This window comes from Vulpes vulpes, chromosome 13 (genome assembly GCF_048418805.1).
Source record: "Vulpes vulpes isolate BD-2025 chromosome 13, VulVul3, whole genome shotgun sequence".
Classification (NCBI taxonomy): Eukaryota; Metazoa; Chordata; class Mammalia; order Carnivora; family Canidae; genus Vulpes; species Vulpes vulpes.
This window is the reverse complement of record NC_132792.1, coordinates 1,404,617-1,421,617: the sequence shown is the minus strand read 5'-3', so window position 1 is coordinate 1,421,617 and position 17,001 is coordinate 1,404,617. Positions and strand designations below refer to the sequence as shown.

General features: G+C 56.1%; 1 protein-coding gene across 6 annotated transcripts in view; it reads right to left on the bottom strand.

Annotated features, from left to right (window-relative positions):
* Positions 1-17,001, bottom strand: part of SLC45A4 (solute carrier family 45 member 4) — an 80,675-nt gene that overhangs the window by 48,235 nt on the left and 15,439 nt on the right. Inside the window, exon 1 of one of the 6 annotated variants that reach the window (XM_072733813.1) lies at positions 8,598-8,767. The exons of 4 other annotated variants lie outside the window; for them this stretch is intronic. The gene's annotated coding sequence lies outside the window, so the exon portion shown is untranslated. Of the gene's footprint in view, positions 1-3,444; positions 3,730-8,597; positions 8,768-17,001 lie in introns of those variants that run through there. One more of the 6 variants, XM_072733814.1, reaches the window with a different exon arrangement.

Sequence of the window (17,001 nt, the reverse complement as noted above, 5' to 3'; positions counted from 1 at the left end):
ATGTTCCGGACTTGGGGAATTACTTTCTCATGTGTGAAATTACCTTCCTCTAGGTATTATGGTGTCACCTGCAGAAACCCAGCCTGGTCTCCTCTGAATCAATGTGTCTCTACGGTCTAGGAAATGTGAGCTCAAGGATAATAAAATTAAGATATATTGAAAATGGGGAGGGAGGGTACCTGCATGGCTCAGTCCATTAAGTGTCTGCCTTCAGATGGGGTCACGATTTGAGACCTGGGATCCAGCCTAGCGTAGGGAGGGTGGTCCCTGCTCTCCCTCTCTCCCGTGGCATCTGCTTCTCCCTCTGCCCCTCCCCTTGGCTCGTGCTCCCCACCCCCAAATAAATAAAATATTTTAAAAAATAAATAAATAAGGCTTGTACGTTGTGGTTATCCCCAAAGAACACAGCCTCTGTGGCTGCTGTGCCCCCCACCAAACTCCCATGCTACTGGATCAGGAGCTGGGGCCTCTGAGAGGGATCAGGTCATGAGGGTGGAGCCCTCATAAATGGGATCAGTGTCCTCACAAGAGACACCCCATGGCTCTCTGGCTCCTTCCGAGTTGATGACACAGCAAGAAAACGTGTATGAACCAGGAAGCAGGCCCCAAAGACAGACAAGTGGTCAATCTGCCAGCACCTTGGGCTGGACTTCCCAGCCTCCAGAACCTCGGGGAGTAAGTGCCCACTGTTGAGGACACCCCAGCCTGTGGGGTTGGTAGGCTGCCCCAGTGGCCAAGACCACACGCATCGGTGGGAATCAGGCCACCCCGAGAGGCTCATTTACAAATGTCGATGCAGGCTTCCACCTGGTCCACAGAACCAGCTCTCTGGAGAGGGACCCAGGACTCTGCACTACAACACACACCCACAGGACAGCCTGTGCGACACTCTCAGTGGGCCCGAGGACCACGGCTGGGGTATGCGGCACAGTCGTTAACTGCACCCCTTTTCACTCGAGTGTCCGGATCTGGGCAGCGCCTTGCCACTCTGGAGACAAATGATCAAAAGCTTCACTAGGACTTAAAACCTTTTCATAACCCAGCCTTTGAGTGTCTTGTGTCACAAGACCCAGTTGAGGACACTTCTGAGACCAAACACAACACACGTCAGACCTGACATCAATTTTTATTTGACTCCTTTTGATCAGCTTGCTGTGACTTGATGTCGGTCAGGGGGAGGAGAGGGGGGAGATGTGTGTGTACACACTTTTCTAAGTATTAACAGACCCAAGCAAAGGAAATGTGGAAAGAGGCCCCCCTGGGAGCTAAGGGGATGAAAATATTGCTACACTGTTAGCAAGTCAGTCTAATTAAAGTGTTTCTCAATGGATTCCCATCCCAGAGCAAGCAGGAGGGGCCCGATCCCTGGACCTCCAGCATTCCTCCGGGACCACTCCTGTGTGGACCATATTGCCTGGCCCTATACACCTCGAACACACACCTACCCCCCTCCCGTACACCTCCAGTAGAAGCCCGGGCCAGGATGCTCCCTCCGCAGGCGCCCAGGACATCTGACTGTTCAACACCACAACCCCACCCCCACTGCAAGCTCCCAGAGGTGGGGACAACTCCCCCCTGCCCATCTACTTTCATGTCCACCTGCAGGACTCAGAGCTCCCTGCTTCCAGGACCCTAGTGGCATGATGTCCTCTGGGCTGGCCAAGCCCCTCTGCTTTTCCTTCAGCTCCCATCAGTCTGGGACCCTTCTCCCCACTGTGGCACCCTGGTCCCGGGAGGAGCATTTCCTCCTGGAGGCAGGCAGCCTGAGCACACAGCAGGCAGGAGGCACCCACCCCGAGGTCAGGATGGCTCAGATCACCACTGGGTGGCCCAGCACCTAGCCAGTGCAGCCACTCAGGTGGCTGGAAAGAAATGAATTCATGAGCACTAGAGGGAGAGGACCAGACCAACCCATAATTACTCCATTAAATAAAGAAAACCAATTTTTAGTAATGCTTCCCTTTTAGAGAAAAGAGCAAGCTAAGTGCAGAGCTCAAAGCAAATCCCTCTCCCTTCTGAATAGGAAGCAGAAACCAGTGTGTCAATGCTAATGAATAGTCGAGATGATTTTAATGCCTTAAAACTGACATACTGCAATTCAAGTAAACTTTCAAATGTACACACTACTTAAGGTGTTATTTTTTTCTACAAAAGGCACCACACCCTCCAAAGAAATCGCAGCAGCTCACAATTTCACACGTAGGTGGAACTTCTCAGGAATTCCTATGCTTTAATGAAACGGCACAAGTCCAGGGGCTCCCAGAGCATAAAACACCGCACGGCCACGTTTCACATGCAGCATCCTCCAGACCACCACCCCGCCACCTGCTGGGGCTTCTCAGGGCTGAGCCAGATGCCCGTGCAGTCTGGCAGACTCGTCCCAGCCCAGCGGAGGCCTCCCAGCTGGGCCCGCGTTCTTAGCAGAACATCATAGGCACCAAAAAGCCTTCCCAGCACAGGGGCTCCCCGGTCCCCCTGTGAGAAGCAGGCAAGCCACTGCTGGCTCCCACTGCCCCAACCCAAGCTCCACCGTTGCTAGAAGCAGCCTCCTGCACTGGGCACTCCGGCCCATCACAAGATTTGTGACCCCCAAGGGTAGGCGGGGATCGGGACGAAGGGACACAGCAAGGGGACAGGCGAAGTCATCTCAGGCTCTGCGCTAAATCAGAGGCCCCAAATGCAGCCCTCCCTACAAAAGGTCCAAACAGCACCATGACTCACCAGGCTCACGGCCGTCGTCACCCTGCATGCTGGTGTAACCATGCACATGGTGGCAGGGCAAGACAGCAGGAGCAGAGTCCTCCTGGCAGGGCACAGACCTTCCAGATGCAGCACAAGGTACTGACGGAAAAGCTGCTAAGCCACAGACAAACACTATCTACTCACGGGGTCCCAGAGCTCTTTTGCTGAGCACACCCAATTCCAGAAGCCACTCTGTAGGGCCGCGGCACCAGGGCACAGCTACAGGTTCCTCAGGTTGCTGGCCTGCCTTGGCATCCAGGCCCCACATCTCTTAGGTAAGACACAGCAGGATGCTGGAGTGAATCAACTGGGAGCAAACAGCAAGCACCCCTTTAACTCCCTCCTGACCCCATTTCCAGGAGGTAGGGGGTGCTGCTGGGGAAAGCCCTGGTGTGCCTGAACCCAGCACCGAGGGCAGTGTGTCCCAACAGGACCTCCTCCCTCGGGGCAGCGGCCACCCTGCACCATCCCCCAGCACAGGCCCCCGGAGTGAATCAGCAGGACGATACACTAGAGCTAAATGGGCAGACTCAACCAACAGTCTGCGTGACTGTATTTTCAATGTTGGATCAAATCAAAGTACTTATTCTTCCTAAATTTTAGGGGGCAAGGCATTAGGATCCACATCAAGCCCCTCTCTAAACGGAATCCCTCTGTATCTTGCACAATCAAGCTGTTAAAAAAAATAAAACAAGCTGTTACCTAACGTGAAGGAGAACACAGCCAGCATCCAACCCTCGGAAAGCAAGCCCACGTACGTTTAGGAGATTACGCTGAAATGAGGACACGCTGCCCCCGGCAGTAGGCAGATAATAATACTCCCCGCGACATTTGCCTTATGCTAAACTGCAGCGACTTTCTCCGGTGACTTTTTACCTCTGACCTTTTAGATCCGTTTCCCCAGATTTGCATCATCAACTCAGCAGGATGGGTTTTGTTTTTCAATTAAAAAGCCGCAAGTGGTTTCCTTCCCCTGCCCTCCTCCTAAGTGTGCCTAGCGAGCCGCTGGAGTGGAGCAGCTCTGGCTGCCATGGCAACGAGAGCGCGCGTCCACTGTCCACCGCGCGGCTCCGGGACCCTGGCGAGCGCAGGGCAAGCCGGCCTCCAGCCGCCTGAAACGCCAGGCGGGCAACCACTGCCAACGCCCGTAGTAGTTCTCTGAATCTGCGCCGTCTCCGGCTAAGGGCTGAGCCAGGCATGAAGGAACTCTTCTCCAGGCCACGGCAAAACGAGAGGCAGGCAGGCCGCGGGCTGCCTCGGGACACTCGTAAGCACCAGACGGTCTTGAAAAAAAAATGAAAAATACCAGCTCCTCCCGTTACATACATGTAATCAAGGACGGACCTCGGAGACAGGCACAATGGGGGAGCGCCGCCACTACAGCTGCCAAGCCGCGATGAAACCTGCCGGTGGCATTTATATTAACACCAAACCAGAGCGTCTCTGGGTTCTGCAGTCATCCTCGGGCAAAAAAGGAGGCAGGGCCACGGGAGTGACCGGGAAGCGACTGTCTAACAGCATGGAATTACTTAAATTATGGGCCAGGGGAGGTGAACCTAAAAGGCCAGCGTATTTGAGAAGCAGTAAAATGAACACTACTTTTCTTTAAATAGGTGAAGTTCTCCTTAATGAGTAGAACTTACATGTGCTTTTCTTTTTTTAAAAAGATTTTATTTATTCATGACAGAGAGAGAGAGAGAGAGAGAGAGAGAGAGAGGGAGGGAGAGAGGGGCAGAGACACAGACAGAGGAGAAGCAGGCTCCATGCAGGAGCCTGATGTGAGACTCGATCCAGGGTCTCCACGATCACGCCCTGGGCTGAAGGCAGGCGCCAAACCGCTGAGTCACCCAGGGATCCCTTACATGTGCTTTATTGTGACCTGAGGAAAAGGACGGCTACAAAACCAGCATTCTGTCCCCCTCCGCACACCTGAGGCCAGAGATGCAAGTCAGCGGGTATACAGATGGGATGGGCCGCGTATGCACCGTTCACTAGACCGCATGTGTTGCTGAGGCACTAAAAACATGGTCTTTTGAGCATCTAGGCGCTTCATAAACCCCTCCATCTTTGAACCCCTTTGCAGCACCTAGTTGGTTTTACATCAAGGAAAACATGGTCCCAGGCCCCAGCTCAGAGGCCCAGGGAAGGCAGGGAGCAGAGGGAGGGAGGGCCCGGGGCTGGGGGGGGGAGGGCCAGGGGGAGGGAGGGCCCGGCAGCCACCTCCTCTGCCCCTGGGGTCCCTGCTCAGGGAAGTGGCTGGGAGCAGAGACAAGCTCTCAGAGAAGCAGGGAGGGGGGACGGGAGCCTCCCCCCAGTTCCTCTACAGCGTAAATCAGACTCTACCTCTACAGACATGAATGACCCCTTAACCTGGAGGTCCCCCAATTTTCTGTGACGAAGAAACCCAGGCTGGTATCTAAGTGACTACCCCTTGTGCTGTCTGGAGAAGTCCACTATTTGGAACCAGGGCTTCCTTGGGACTCCTCCCAGCTCAAGTGCTCAACCTAAGGATTATCCCCCATACAATTACTGATGACGGTCCTGGCACCATTAAAAGGACTTCTGAAAAACTGAAGCTGTGGTCACTACGTATCCAAAGTCTGACAATGTGAATACCCTTTGACCCTGTAGCTCCCTCTTCAGAACTCATCATAAGGCTACAAAGGCACAGGCATGCTGATCACACCACTAGGAAACCTGAAGCATCCATTAATAAAGTGTGGTGCACCCACACACAAATCACACTGCGTGACTCTTTGCGGAGATGGAAATAGACCTAATATCAAGTGCAAAAAGCAGATTATAAATCAAGTACACATTATGATCATAATTAAGTTTTTTTAAAAAGGTACAGAAGCACAGAAAAAGGAGTCACTTCAGGGTGATTTATAGTTACAGTCTTTCTGCTTCTGTGGGACCTAATTGTATTTTTAATTTAAAAAGAAACAGGGCACCTGGGTGGCTCAGTCGATTGAATGCCCAACTCCTGATTTTGGTTCAGGTCATAGTCTCAGGGTCGGGATGATGGAGCCCCACGTCGGGCTCACCAGGAGTCCAGGAGTTGGCTGGGGTTTCTCTCTCTCCCTCTGCTCCTCGCTCTCCACCCCCACCCCCCACCACCACTTGCACATGCTCTCTCTTAAATGAAATCTTTAAAAGAACAACAACAACAAAAAGAACAACAAACAAACGTAAATTACTTTTAAACATGGATTTTCTGGTTGTCCTCTCCAAATGCAGAATAAGACCTTGTTGTGTGGCGGGACATTCAGGAGTGTTTGTTTTGCAACCAAAGTCAAATCTCAAAAGGCCCAGGCGGTGCCAACAGAGGCAGGTCTGAAGAGCCGCCTATGGATGCAGTGCTACTGGCAGGTCCACTTAATTAGTACAGATTCAAAGCTAATTACCAGGAACCAGCTCAGAGCTTCTCCCAGTCTGCTCTCGACATCAAAGACACAGACTGCGCTCTAACCCCACCCAGGCGAGCAGCAGACCCCTCACATGTTTGGGTGCACGGAGACCATCGGTTCCTACCGTTCCCCTGGCTGGCTCTGCCCCGAGCATCTACCCCGCCGTTTCCTAACACAATCCCACGGCTTTCCAGTCCACACAGCACCTACTTCACCCCTCCCTGCAACTCCTATTCACTGCCGACTCAGCCTTCTCCCCACCGGACTCAAGCCAAGCACCCACCCTTACCAACACAGCCACCTGCTCTGGTCAGCACAGATTCTGTGTTTCAGGGTGCTCCTGGGTCAGCCGGCCTACCAGGCCCTGCGCCCATCAAGGAGAAAGGCGTCGACTGCTCCTTCCTCTTCTCTCTGAGGTGAGAGGCAAGACAGAGAAGTCCTGTGTCATGGTCTGAAATAGGCCCCGGTGGGGTTAAGAAACTCTGATCTTGTCCAGGTGATGTAGAGCATCCTTCCTTCCCTGCCTGCGACCCAGTCAGCACTGGGCTCCGGAGGCCACAGGCCTCGTGTGTGTTTCTCAGCTGACAGCACCAAGAGGCACCTCTCCCACTCATCAATCTGTGGGTGCTGACGTCCCCCGGCCTCTCAGCACTGCCCTCCGGGACTGGATTACCGTCTGCGAGCCAGCAGAAGGCTGCCTCCAGCCAGTGCAGAGAACGTGGCCAAAAACAGCAGCGGGATCAAGCCCGGGCCTCCCTGAGCGAGGGGAAAGCCCAGATTCCCCAGATGCCTGCCATGCAGGTGAGCGCCAGCGGGGCCAAGCGTGCCATCTTCCCTCGCAGACAGTGCAGATCCACGCGCAGGAAGCCCAACGTGGCCCTCGCCTCCCCTGTACCACTCTGGCAGAGGGGCAGGCTCCCCCTAAAGCTGATCCAAGTCAGATATCGACTGGAATGTTCGACTGAGGAGGCAGAGAGAATCCCCAACGCCTTTCCCCAGAGGCGAATACCTGGCCACTGGGCTGGTCAGGAGCTCGTGAAACTGAAGCCCCAGGAATGTCATTAAAACTAAGCTACTCCAGGGTCCCCTGGGTGGCTCAGCGGTTGGGTGGCTGCCTTCAGCTTAGGTCGTGATCCCGGGACCCAGGATTGAGTCCCACATCAGGCTCCTTCGAAGAGCCTGCTTCTCCTCCTCCCTCTGCCTGTGTCTGTGTCTCAGTCTCTCTCTCTCTCTCATGAATAAATGGATAAATCTTTAAAAAAAAAAAAAAAAAGCTACTCTGGGCACAATGGACTTCTCAAATACATAAACTGATGGTATTTTGCTTTATGTAAACTCAGCCCGAGAGAAGGACCCGGGTGTGCTCCCACAGGCAGACACCATGTGTGTGAAACGAACGGGGTAAAACAGGTTAGACTGTACATCTACTGGAGATAAATGACAATGCACAAAAAAGTCCCTTTCCCTCCGAGATCAGCTACACTGCAACCCAGCCCCGCATCTCCCTCGGACCTTGGGGGACTTCTATTCCCACAGCCAGAGTCCTGGATTGACAGCACCAACCCAGGACCTTCCTGCTTAGGACCATTTCCCCCTGGGAAGACAAAGACGTTCTGGAGATGGACGGCGCTGACGGTGCACTACGTTGTGAATGTGCGCTCAGGCCGCGCCACTGTGCCCTCAACAATGGTTACGGTGGTAAATTCTGTTAGGTGTATTTTGCCAAAAATAAAAGGACAATAATGCAACATGAAGAACACATCTAGAAAATGATCTGGGAAGTCATACTAGCAAGGAAGTGGGCTTCCTGTCCCTGTAGGGCCTCAGAGCACACCCCCAAACAATTCGGCCAGCCACCAATGTCGGGGCTTCACGGGCGCGGCAGGAGTCCCAGGACACCCTGCCCCCCAGTACTGCTGCCATCGCCGGCAGTTCCCACTCAGGGCATGAGTCAGGAGGGAGGCAGGCAGAGACACAAGTACACACAGAGACAGAGACACAGGCAGCCGGAGCCCGGCAGAGAAGAGCAAGTCAGCAGGACAGAATGAGTCAGCCGATGGAGGAGGAAGTACTGGTCCCTAGGTTCCCCAATGTTCCCCCCGGGGCACACACAGGACTCTGCAGGCGCCAAGAGCCAGGCCCCGGGCCTTCCGGGGCACCCGTGTGACCTCTGCTAGGCGCCCATCGTACATGTCACCCCCACCCCGGGGGCAGCCCACCCTGGCCCCTCTGCCCCCGCACAAGGCCAGGTGCACCAGCCCCAACCGGCCTGACACCCCGCCCTGGGCGCCCCCAGCCCCGGGGACAGGCTGCCCCGGCCAGCCCCCGCCGGCCCCGGCGGAAGCACCGTGACGCTGCAGGACCCGACTTCTCCGGCACCGCTCCTCGCTCCTCCCGCCTCCTGCCCGGGTCCCCGCGGCGCCCAGGGCAGCGGCAGGTGCTTACCACCCCAGAGTCCGAGGGGGCTGCGGGAGGGGGAAACAGGCTCTGGAGGGATCCGGGACGCGGCTCCTTTTATTGAAAAGTAACCCCCGCAGGAAAGATTTTACTTCATTTTTTAAGGAAGCAGTTTCACTCTCCGTGTTCTCCTTCAGACCTGAGACCTCCTGAGCAGGCGAACGATCCGGCGGCCCGTTCTGGCTACATCTACCTCGCTCGGTCTCCGGGTGAGGCCAGTGTTCCCTGTGGAAGGAGGCACCCCCAGTTTTAAAGAGACAACTCCTAAAGAGGCAGGGCGGGCTCCAAGCAAAGGTCCACATTCCTGAAGAGCCTGCCAGCCATAAAATGAGTTAACACCTGAAGGTATTACAGCCTGCGCCGCCCAGGTCTCCCCTCCCCCAGCAGGGGCCAAAGGCCCGCCAGGAAAAAACAAAACCACAGGGATAAAAGATCTCTCTGCGAAGACAGCCAAGACAATTCCATCTGTTAACAAAAACTAACTGTTGAATTAAAGGTTGCAAGTTCAAACACAATCTGGCTATTGTAAACAGTGCCTCAGTTTATCAAAGCAACAATAACGCTCTTTCAGGGATTGATAGAGTTCTCCACAAATACTCGCCCTCCAGCATTTTTAAGATACTTTGCAGGATAAATATTAGCTTGAGACTTGCCTACAGGAGAAGTGAAAGCTGCCAAAGAAGCAGTTCTAAAAAAAAAAAAAAAAAAGAGCGGCTTCAGCCAGAGGGCAGGGTAGCAAGCTGCCCGTGGCTGATGGGAAGGAGACTGGGCCCTTGCCCTGCGCCGTTGAGCGCTGTGCCAAGGCCGGGCGGCCAAGCCCCTGGTACCCCACCCGTCCCGGGGCCGCCTAGGAGGGCAGGGCTGCAGCTCTGTCTCCAGATCGGGGGCACAGCGCCAGGCACTCCACAAACAAACCACTTGGCATGCAGAAAGACCTGGAAAATAGAGTTAATTAAAAGGAGAGATTTTAAGATAATTGTTGGGATGGAAAAGAACAAGGAGCATCATAACTTCAATCTGATTTAAACTTAATTTCCTGAAAGACAGTTACGTCGGCTGGGTAGCCTACTGTAGGGGGATAGCGGGCCCTGCCATCAGCAGCTGGCCCCCAGGTGCCAGGCTGGGTGGGCAAGCGACGTGTTTGTGCTGCCAATACCCCAGCAGACATCTGAATAAGATGCCACTTACCCTTCACTTCACCGGGGCGGGGAGGGGTGGGGGGGCTTTTTATTTTAACACAGTAGCTTGCAACTCAATAGGAACTGGAAGCAAAGTCAGAACAAAGCCAGCCACCACATAGGTGACACGCGGGTGACACACAAGTCTTTCCCCCCAGCAAGAGACCGCTCAGGGAGACCGCTGGGTGTGGGGCTCTGCGGAGCCAGGTGGACGGGAGGGACTGAGCACCTGTGGATCGCAGCCTCGCCCACCACAGGCCCTGGGCTCTGGACCTTGACTCCCACCCCCTTAATCTTTCAAGGCCACCCTCGGTTCTCGCACTCCTCTGAAACAGAGCAGCGTATAATGCTGCTCGAAACAAGTTCTGCTTCCTCCCAGGCCTGCAGACGGCGGGGTGGAGTGAAGGGCCGCGCGATGTCCCCAATCACCGAGGTCCTCAATCACTAACTGGGTCTCTCGTGACTGCAGACTCAGACGTTCAGCCCTCATGTCCCCGTCTACAATGGGAATGACACCTCCAGATCGTGCAGAGGACCAGGTAGTGCGAGGATCACCACGGAGCCCAAACCCTGCAGGTTCTCGGCAAAGGGAGCAGCTGCCACCACCCTCAACCCTCTGCAGTAGGACAGTGGTTGCCTCTGCCTACGTCTGGATAAGATAGTCTTGAAAACTTCCTGGGTGGGGCCGCCTGGGTGGCTGAGTCTGTTAAGCCTATGCCTTCAGCTCAGGTCATGATCCTGGGGTCCTGGGATCGAGTCCTGTGTCGGCTTCTCCCTGTCTCTGCTCATTCCCCTCTGCTCATTTCCCTCCTGCTCTGTCTCTCCCTTTCTCTGTCATGCAAATAAAATCCTAAAAAAGAAAAGAAAAGAAAACTCCTAAGACGCCTGAATGGCTTAGTGGTTGGGCGTCTGCCTTCAGCTCAGGGTATGATCCTGGGGTCCTGGGGTCGAGTCCCGCATCGGGCTCCCCATAGGGAGCCTGCTTCTCCCTCTACCTCTATGTCGAAAGGAAGAAAGCAAGAAAGCAAGAAAGCTCTCTGTGTAAACCAAATCCTTTGTTCAACCTACATCACAGTGTGGTGCTCAGGTACACAGCCCTAAAAGAGATCAATCACAAAAAGAGAACCATCTCAGAATTTTAGTTACCAAGCATGGTCTAATTTTTGTTTGAACGGCTTGAAGAATAAGAGTAATCAAATCATGACAATAACACTGGTTTCATGGGAACTTCCACTTACAGTTGTCATTAAAAGGGAAAAATTCTTTATTGGAAAAACAAAAATCTAGGTTAAGAAGTGGTTCCACTCAGCTATCAGAAAGTAAGCATAGCTGGCGATTTCGCGGTCAAGGCAGGTACACACAGGTTAGGTCCAGAACACCACGAGGGCCCAGGACCTTCCACTGAGGCCGGAGGTTCACAAGGTCACCAGGACTACCCCTCTGGGCCACCTGTGGAGCGGGCAGGCTACTGACACAAAGAAACCACTGCTGGTCTAGGACAGGGTCCCTCCTTCATGGAACCTACAAACGGGGTGGGGGAGTGGAGAGAAGCTGAGTCACCTAAAGGCACAGCCAGTGAGACCTCCTGACCCCCTCCCCACCCCTCCCAGGGTGTCAGAGGTGGGGAGGCTGCCCACATGACAACAGAGGGCAGCAGGCAGGCCCAGACCAACCCAGGGGGTGGCTGCACTCAGAGGTCCAGGGGTAGTGCAGGGCGCGGGGTTTTAGACCTGATTTTCCGCAGGAGCAGGACAGCTGGCTCACTCCACCCTGGACGGTGCTAGGTGCTGGGCATTCTGCGACAGCAGGACCTGCCCTGCAGGGGCTCAGCCCAGGGAGATGCCCTCAAAGGACCAGCACTGACCAGCGGCGGGGGAGCCTGGGAGCGGAGACGTGCTGTCCAGGCCTGCAGCAGTCGACGGCAGGAGGGCCAGGCGCTCGGGTAGGGGGCCACCAGCACAGGGAGAAATGTGACCTAGGTCAGCCGTGGGGGCTTCAAGGGACAAATAAGAGAACAGTTTTGAAACTCCTTTGGCAACAGAGCAAGCATCCGGGAACATAACAGGCTGCAGGTCAAAGGGCAGCAGCGGTGGTAAGACCCTCAGGGATGGTCCAGCCCCGCCCGAACCTCAGAGGAGAAACGGCCGGGCCCAAGGATGGCCCAGGGATCCATCGATGACCGAGACACTGAGCAGAGCCACTGCTGACACTACTTCTGCCCTCCCAGGTGCCCCCCTTGCCACGGCTTCCTCGACCTTCCTGAGAACTGGCCACGTGTCCAGGGCGGGGCTGCCGGACCACCTTAACGAGAGGAACTCGCCCGCACGGTGCACGGCAACCCGGTTGCCAGTGGCCGGTGACAGGGCTCCCTTTCAGCTGCTGGCCCCTCTCTCCAGGCTGCCCCTCCCTCCTCCTGGAGTCCAGCCCCCACTGGCTGCAACCCCTGTACTGTGTTTGCGCCACTCGGTGCTCCCTGCTGCCTTGTCCCCAGCACGAGGTATGGCCAGGACATTCTGTCCCAGCTTGGCCCCTCCTGCTAGCCGCCCCTCACCCCTTCCCCTTCAGCTCCCTCTGTTCTCACCCTCCTCACCCCTCAAGCACAGCAAACCCGCACAAGTCCTCGTGCGTCCAAGGCCCTGACTGCAAACCACAGCTTCCCTCCCACCCCCGACATCAGCCAGGTTCCCCCTGCAGATGGCAACGCTTCTGAAGTCCAGGACGAGGCCACAAGAGTCTGCTGTGTTCCCCTGGTGCCGGAAGGAGCAGCCCCCGGTCTTGGGGCCTGACCTGGCGTCCTTTCTTCCTAAAGCTCCAAGGGTTACTTCTCCTGTCTCCAAGTGGGACAAGCTGGATGAGATGGGAACTAGGGGCACAGGAGCCTGACACCCAGTCCAGCAGGGCAGGCTGGCACGGGCACAACCCACAGAGCTACCGGCCCACCTCTGCCTCATACCCAACGCCAGGTGGCCAGCAGGTGTTTTCTGGCCAAGGGCATGGGTGTAGGAGCATCAATCCCAACCACCCTTGGGATGGCTGTTATTTTACCACTGGCTGTATCCAAAATCCATCCAAAGTCACCACTACCCCTAACCCACAACCTCATCACCAAATGACACCCCACGTCCTGGGCCTGTGCAAAGCCTCTCAGAAGTTAAGCCTAAGGTGTCCCACAGCTACCAAAGGGCCTGTGTGCTGGGAGAAGCTGGGGGCACTGAGCTCTTCTCTGGATTCCCTGTCTGCCTGAAAGCTCTATAGGCCCTGGGAGAGGCAGGAGAGGAAGGCAGAGTGGAGAGCACAGGAGGAAGCCCTGGACACTGCAGCCCAGAATGTCTCAACCGCTCCAGACATCCCAGGCATCCGCATCAGCTCCTGCTCCGCCTGGACTTTCAGGGCGATGCCAGGGGCCCACCAGACCAGGGGCACGAGCAGGACTGCGCTCATTCAGCGGATCACCCACCCCCACCCAGGGCTTCGAGGATCTTCCTGCAGTGGCGGCTCTGCGGCTAGAAGGCGCAGGGGACAGGTGGCAACGGAGACACAGGCCAAGTCCTGCGTGCACTGCACTCCACAGAGGACCCATGGCACCGCATGTGCAAACCTGAGTCCCCGCGATGGAAGGCAGGTGGCACTGGAAGAGGGCAGCCCCCAATACCAGTAGTTCAGAGGGTGTCCATGCGCCCCAGCCCTGCACACCTGCTGCTGGGCTGGAGCCTTGGCTGCACCTCACAAACACACTCCTTTGCGGCACATGCCACGTAACAACAGAAAAAGTCAGACAGGATGTTTTCATGCTGATCTGAACAGTATGGACTTGCTTTAACAATGGCTTAAGTTGGGGCACCGGGGTGGCTCAGCTGGTTAAGCGTCCGACTCACTTTCCGCTCAGATCATGATCTCCAGGTCATGGGATGGAGCCCCCCGTCAGAGATTCTCTCTCCCTCTGTCTCTGCCCCCTCTCGAAGTAATTAATTAATTAATCTTTAAACAACAAAACGAAACCAATGGTCTAAGTCTGATTTTCTTCACTGGCTTTTAACTACGCCTGTAAGCACTTTACCCTGCAATTCAATTAGGACCGCGACCTGCGATTAGGTGACCTGCTGCAACGCAACTGTGGAAACACAGGCCTGCGATCCATGTGGGACGGGTCCTAGGGGAGAGCCCGCAAGCCCAGGGGAAGCCGGGCAGCCAGGGGCCGGGGCCTGGGGACGAGGGGGCGGTGGTGCCGTGGCTGTGGGGGAAGGACCCTGGCTCCGCGGGCTGTGCAGGCTCCGCACACCCAGGCCGCCGGCTCAGGAGGAGGGGCCGGCCCTCGGCGCGCCCCCGCCAGCGGCATGGAAAGTTGGCCGGAGCTGGGGAGGACGTCTGGTGTCTATAAAAATGTTCCTCCCAGGGGAGCCTCTGGAAGCAGAGACTCCAAGAGACTTTCATTCTTTTCCTTATTTGCCACTCGGCAAAATAAGCCGTTCTTCCTATTCTGAAATGCAATACGGGTCGAAACCTTCCACAGTGAATAGTGACCCAAAGAAAAAGGTCACCAGATCCAAAATATTTCTCATTTGGCCAGGAGCCCAAAGAAACTCTATTCTGTTTACTTGGTTACTCTCCTGGGGGATAAAAGCCTAATCCAATACACCAAGTGGGCCCGTGTTTGTCGGAGTTCTGTAGGGAGGGCGGGGCCGCAGGCGCTTCTCACACCCCAGCCGGGTCCTCGGGGTGCCAGCCCCCTCCCCACCCCGGGGACTCTTCTCTGTCCCCAGCGTGGTCTCATGTGGGAGAAAAGCACCCCCCCCCCCCAGTCCCCACGACCCAGCAAGGCCAGCTCCAAGGCAGTGAGCGATCCGCAAAGGCCTGCGCAGACCCAGAATCAGGGCTGAGTGTGGGGCTCAGGACTCCCCACCGCAGGAAGGCTGCCTCCAGGCCTGCCTGCACCCTGCGGCTTCCAGGGTGGCTTCCAGCATGGCCTGGGCCGTGGGAAGGAGCCAGCAGCTCCCCCACCCCACGCGGCCCCCTCTGCCGTCTTGGCCGCCACTAAGCAAGGACCCCTACTCAACAGGTCAGCAGGCCTTCCTCGGGTCACGGCACCCCAACGGCCTCTAGGTCTCGAGCGCAGAGCTGGGACCTCATGCCGCAGTCAGCCCTCGCCTGTGCTGGGACTCAGGCAGCCCCCACTGCCCTCTCCCCAGCGCCCCCAGTGCCGAGTCCCCATCAGGGAGAGACAGGCCCTGTGCCCGGTCCAGGCCAGCAGCGTCCCCACTGATCTGCAGAAGCACCTGTTTCAGAAGACCGGAGCATGAACCCCACCAAAGCAGCCTGCCTCAGTCGGATCACTCTTTCAGACCGTGAGGCCCACGCGCCAGTCACTGCACATCCGTGCCCACCTTCCTGTAAGGCCTTTCCCAAGGGTGTGCACATCCTGGGTACAAAAGAATGCCCCAGAAACAAGGACCAACAAGACCAGACAGAGGCAGAAAACCCATCAGAGGCTGATACAGAACACGGAAGCCCGGAGGCAGAGGAAGAAGCAGCCCTGCACAGGGATTTGCACACTTCTGGGCCCACCTCTGCCCCCTGCCCCCTGTCCGGGTAGCTTCTCAGGCCCAGGATGGGTGCAAACTTGAGATTTAGTCTTTGTGCAGAGGTCTTAAAGATGCTAAATAATGAATTTTAGCAATAATTCTAGATGGAGCACCTACAACACTTCTGGAGACACCCCTTTGACATAAGTCCTGAAGCTGGGCATCTGCAAGACACTCTTTCTCAGGAAAGCACTAAGGCCATCAGCATGAGGGGAGGGTCCCAGAGGGGGTCACTCAGGCCAGTGACGCCGGAGTCCACGCTGATCCTCTGTCACTGACTACACACACCGTATCCTGGGGAGGCAGCCGTGCTGGCTTGGGTGAGGTGCCACTCACTGGGGAGCCCCAATCACATCCTCCTTCTCCAGCCCTTGGGGAGCCTCTGCACTGGGGCCCCCAACATCTCTACCTGTGCCCTACTGGGCTCCCAAGGGGGTGGGGGTCTCAGCTCATGATCCCTCCAGAAAGAAGGGACTTAGGGCCAGAGAAGGAGCAGTGGCGGTGGTTTACGGCCCGTCAGCCAGCCCTTACCGAGGCCCTCCCTCTGCGGCCCAGGAAGCACAGTCTGGAGGCAGCTGTGTGTGCGCACGTGTGAGGAACAGGCCAAAGCACAGCCAGGGAAGCGCGCGGCAAGCCTGCAAACACATCTTTCTAGTATCTTTACAAGTGCCTCTTAAATCGGTTGTCTACTTAAAGTGTCTTAAATCTTTTCCAGAATAAGGCGAAGGAGCGTACACGGGGTAACAGTTACAGTTCAAAAGCAAGTGTTTCACCACCAAGGCACATTGAAAACACATTGTGTTCATGCCTGAGCTGGGTCCTCAGAAGCCCGCCCCAAGGGAGCACGACCCCTTCTCTCCAGGGTGCCAGGAGGCTCTCCGGAGCCCCCCCCCCCGCCCCCCCCACACACACACCACTGCATTCTAGCTCGTCCACATCTTCCCCAAGTCAGTTCAAGACTATGGGGGAAACGAGAAGGAGCTGCTCACACCTCCAGGGAACAGCCAAGTTAATGCAATAGTCTGAGGTCGAGGGAGCGGGGTGCTCAGGTCGGTCACAGGGCTCCCCCCTTAGTGTTTCATCAGCAGACACTACGAGCATCAGGCACCGCATGACCCTGACCAAGTCGCGAACCTCTCCAGGCCACCAGCAAAAAGGCCGGGTGTGAACCAAGCACCTGTCCCTTCTCCTGTGCTCCACGAGCTTCGATTCTACAATTTAAAACCACACACCAAGGGCGCTATCATCACAGGAGAAAGGCCCGCAGGGCCGGCAGGAAGCCTGTAATAGACGCGCTATAAACTCAACACACCTCACTCTGTCTTCAAGGCTAATTTTAACAGGGAGAAGACATAACCGCAGCTAACAAACCTTTCCTTGCGGATATAATTTACAGCAGCATGACTCAGCTGCCCCGACTGCCTGACAGGTGAGGTCACCTGGATGCGCGCTGGTGTTTCCACAGGGCAACAGCCCACACCTCCGCGCGGGGCAAGGAGAGCCCGCCGCGAGTGCCCCCAGCCCCCCTCCTCCAGGTCCTTCGAAGCCCCCTGGTCAACACTTCATGGCACCCCTGGATTTCAAATGTCCCCCCCAGGGAACACCCCACAGCCAGCCAGGATGCTGGCTGAACAG